The sequence below is a fragment of the Trichosurus vulpecula genome, chromosome 2 (assembly GCF_011100635.1).
Source record: "Trichosurus vulpecula isolate mTriVul1 chromosome 2, mTriVul1.pri, whole genome shotgun sequence".
Taxonomy (NCBI): Eukaryota; Metazoa; Chordata; class Mammalia; order Diprotodontia; family Phalangeridae; genus Trichosurus; species Trichosurus vulpecula.
In genome coordinates, this window is record NC_050574.1 from 149655633 (window position 1) to 149660298 (window position 4666).

The window sequence follows — 4666 nt, forward strand, 5'->3', positions numbered from 1 at the left end:
ATCATCCATAAGTGATCATCACACAACGGTGCCGATACTGTGTACGATATTTTCCTGGTTCTGTGTGCATACACACATATGTGTGTGTATATATGTATATGTATATATACATATATGTATATATGTGTATATATATGTATATATACACATGCATATATATGTACACACACATATATTCCTATAGTCACTGATCTTGCTCAAATTGTCAGATTTATGGGCATTTAATTGGGCAAAATTTAATGATTACAATATTTTTTTTCTTTGACCTGATAGTTCTGAAATTTGACTATAATATTCCCTGGAGTTTTTAATTTAGGGTCTCCTTCCCGAAGTGATTGGTGGATTCTTTCAACGCCTATTTTGTCCTTTGGTTCCAGGACATCAGGGCAATTTTCCTTCATAATTTCTTGGAAGATGATGTCCAGGTCCTCCTTTTAATTATGGCTTTCAGGTAGTCCAGTGGTTTTGACATTGTCTCTCCTGGATCCATTTTCCAGGCCAGTTGTTTTTCCAGTGAGGTATTTTATATTTTCATCTATTTTTCTTCATTCTTTTAAATTTGTTTGGTAGAGTCATTAGCTTCCACTTGTCCAATTCTAATTTTTAAGGAGTGGTTTTCCTCAGTTATCTTTTGCACTTCCTTTTCCATTTGGCTAAATGTACTTTTTCTGGAGTTTTTGTTTAGTGGATTTTTGTACCTCCTTTTCCATTTGGCCAGTTCTACTTTTTAAGCATTTTCCCTCCTTTTTTCAAGGTATTGCCTCTTTTTTCATAATTCTCTTGCATCACTCTCATTCCTTTTCCCTACTTTTCTTCTACCTCTCTTATATGATTTTAAAGCTCCTTTTGAGCTCTTCCATGAGTTCTTTCTGAGTTTGAGACCACTTCCCATTTTTGTTTGGGGTTTTGCCCATAGGTGTTGTGATATTATTGTCCTCTTCTGAGTTTATATATTGATCTTCCCTGTCACCAAAATAACTTTCCATGGAAAGATTCTCTTTTTGATGTTTTTTTGCTTATTATTTTTGGTCTTTTTCCTTTCTTTTAAATCTGAGCTCTGTTCCCAGGGTGGAAGGAACATTTTCTCAGGCTTCTTGTGCCAGGAGCTGTAGGCCCTAGCTGTTTACCTGGTGCTGCACTGATGTTGCCTTGAGGCCCACAGAGGACCTTGATGTCTTTTGCTGTGCTGAGGGAGTGTGGTGGGGGGTGGCTGGTGCTTCTGGAGACCATAGGGGTCTGACAGCTTACCATAGTGCTGAGCTCAGGTCCTAGTGCAGGCGTCCAGCGTGGGCTGAGGCCAGAAATCATAGGTATTAGAACTAGAAGGTATATCAAGAGATGATGTGATTTATTCCCTGACTTCAGAGACATAATGCATCGTCATTTGAATGAGGAGACAACTGAGGTCCACGCAGGTCAAGCTCATTGTCTAAAGTCACACAGCAGTGGGACAAAGATAAAAATTGAGGACTCTATCCTAGATTAGAGCTCTATCTGCTATACCACTCCAGGTATTGCTTCATTGATTTATAAAAGTATTGTGCCGTAAAAGGATGTTAGAATCAGACTCAGGAAGACCTTTGTACAAATTCTGCCTCTGACACTTTATCACACACAGCCTCTCAGTGCCTCAGTTCTCTTATTGGCAGAGTGGAGGTAATGATACCTATAGTAGGACCATAGGTTTAGAGTTGAAAGAGACCTTGAAAGACATCTATTTCAATCCCTCATTTTCCAGATGAGAAAACTGGTACTCCAAATTGTTAAATGATTTTTTTCAAGGTCATATAGGTAGGTAATAAGTGCCTTATTACTGAAAATCAGTTCAGGTACTGCCTCACAGGTTTGCTATAAGCTTTAAATGAAATTATGCATGCAAAGTGTTAGCAAACTCGAAAGAACTTTTATAAATATAAATTTTTAAAAATCTGTTTAATAAACATAAACACCACTTAGCCAGCTCACTGGTAGAGTGGATCCAGTGCTGGACTTGAAGTAAGCAATACCTTAATTCAAGTGCTACCTCAGATTCCTAGTATCTGTGTGACCCTTGGCAAGCCACTTAATCTCTCCTAGTCTCAGTTTCCTAATCTGTAAAGTGGGGAAAACAAGAACACCTACATTCTGGAGTTGTGATAAATGATGTAACTCATGTAAAGTGGTTATGCATTTAATTCTAAAAAAAGAAAGCAAACAGAAAAAGACAGTAAGCTCTTGCAAACCGATCTTTTGCTAAGATGAAATTTAGAACTTTGAGGCATCCACATACCCTTGAAGTCCCTGGCTTTCATGACTCACAATGGTAATAGATGTGGAATTTTGATGCAGCATACAGAGTACTGCATGAATCCCAGAAATTCTGGATTTGATGAGGCTTATCTAGGTTCTCACAAGAAGAAACTTATTTTTTTCTTATTCTAATTTTGAGCACAGGGAACAAATAGGTCTTGTAATAAGAAATATTAGAGAGAGAGAAACCTGCCTTCTAATTCTCCATCCTTTCCTTCTCATTCTTTCCAGCATGTCTTTTATTTGTCTTTCCCAATATCTGAGAATGATGCAATGTTTACAGATAGTACCTGGAAAGCAGATGACCAATTGTCAAGGGAAAGGCTTGGGACATGGCTAGAAATGAAAAGCTGTTTCTCTGTACATGTACTGTGTACATCAAAGGGGAATGAGTAGCCACTGTTTAAACGGAAACATTGGCCTCCAGTTCCAGGATACCCATCATCCTACCCAGAGTCCAGGTGATTAGCTCTGCATTTACCTCTATGTTGATTTAGAAACAAAACAAAACAGGTTATTTTGTGAAACAATGATATAGGAGGTACTTAGTTCAACAGAAGGGGAACCAGGACTGGGAGGGCTGTAAATAAAATTTTAGAGCTGTCTTGGCCTGGCAGGAATCAGGAATAAAGACTGTTCTGGCAAGAAACTAAAATTATTACTATGGTTCTAAGACATCATGGAAGAGTAAGATTGTGTTGTGATTTAATATGCCCTGTGAAATGAGTTTGATTACGGCAACCATTATGCAGGGTGGCACTTATTTTTTAAAATCATTTTTTTATGTTGGAAGAATGATATTAATCTCAACTGTAGGATTTATTAATTACAGCAGTAGTGGTTGTCTGACTACTTCATATGCTTCTTCTTGCTGTCCTTTTTGCTTTTTCTTTGTATCCCTGGCACTTTTCACAGGTGCCTGGTATATATTGTGCAATTAATAAATGCTAGTCATTTGATTGATTGTATTATAATGCATTCTTTGTATAACTTCATCTCTTACTAGGAAGAAGCAAAACCACAAATGATGTCTCAGAAACTGATAAAGAACATTAAAATTACATTATCTAAAAACATATCTACAGATTGGGGGAAAGGTGTGAGAACATGGAGAAAATATTGAATCCCTTAAGTAAAGTTATCCTAAAGCTTCATCTTTATTTACAAAATGAAAATGAGTATAAGCAATCATACCCACTAAAATCCCATTCTGAAGCCTCCCCTTGGAACAAGTAATGGATATAACGTTCTCTGGAAACCTTAGAATGTTATGGCAATGTCAACTGCCAACATTATTATGTTTACTATCACTAGGAGTATTATGTTATTATTACTATCAATATGGATGCGAACTTGAGTCTTAAAGCCTATGGCATCATATTGTGAATGCAGAGAAATCCTACTAGGTTGCAAAGACTTCAAATATAGAATACAGAATGACTATATATGGCTGTCATCCAAAGATTAACCTAGTTCATCTTTGGAGGTGGATGGGGTAAACAGAACATCACCAGAAGCTGGTCACTGGGTAATGATTTAATTTGGTCACAGAAATTCATCAAATCATCTAATCAGGTGTGAAGGAGGTGCAATCCACATTATTGTAGGAAGAACTCAAATATGTGAAATAGAGCACCTGTTAAAGGAAAGATCACAAGCCTAGACCTAGGAAAACTTGAATTTATATCCATCCTCAGACACTTACTAGCTGTGTGACCGTAGGTAAGTCACCTAAGCTCTGTTTGCTTCAGTTTCCTCATCTGAAAATGGGATAATAATAGTACCTACCTCCCAGTATTGTTTTAAGGATAAATTGAAATAATGCTTCAGAAATGCTTAACACAGTGCCAGGCCCAGAGTTGTATAAATGTTAGTTATTTATTATTATTAATTACAGCACTGCAGCAAATGAATCATCAGGAAGGAGAATCTTAGCAAGAATAATTGGCATTAATAAATAAAACACTTTAAGGTTTACAAAGCATTTTCATATAATATTTGATGTAGGCCACATCCTGATCTAATTTTAAAAGTAATATTCCATTTTATAGCTGAGGAAACTGAGGCAGAGACTTAATTGATTTGTCCATGGAGACATTGTTAGTAAAAGTCAGAGGTGTAATGGGAACCTATATCGCCCCAGTTCAGCATTCTGTGTACTCTGCTAAATGCCATGGCCCTGAATTTCTCAGGTAAAGGAATCCACATAAACATTTTAGGGATATATACTTTATAAATTATGAAAACCTTATTATTGTATGTTTGATATCATTAATGTTATTTAATGCAGGCATGATGGTTCTTTTTTATTTTATAAAACAACCACATGGAGGATTTCAGAAGATATTTCTCTTTTGGAAATCTTAAATTTATTTAA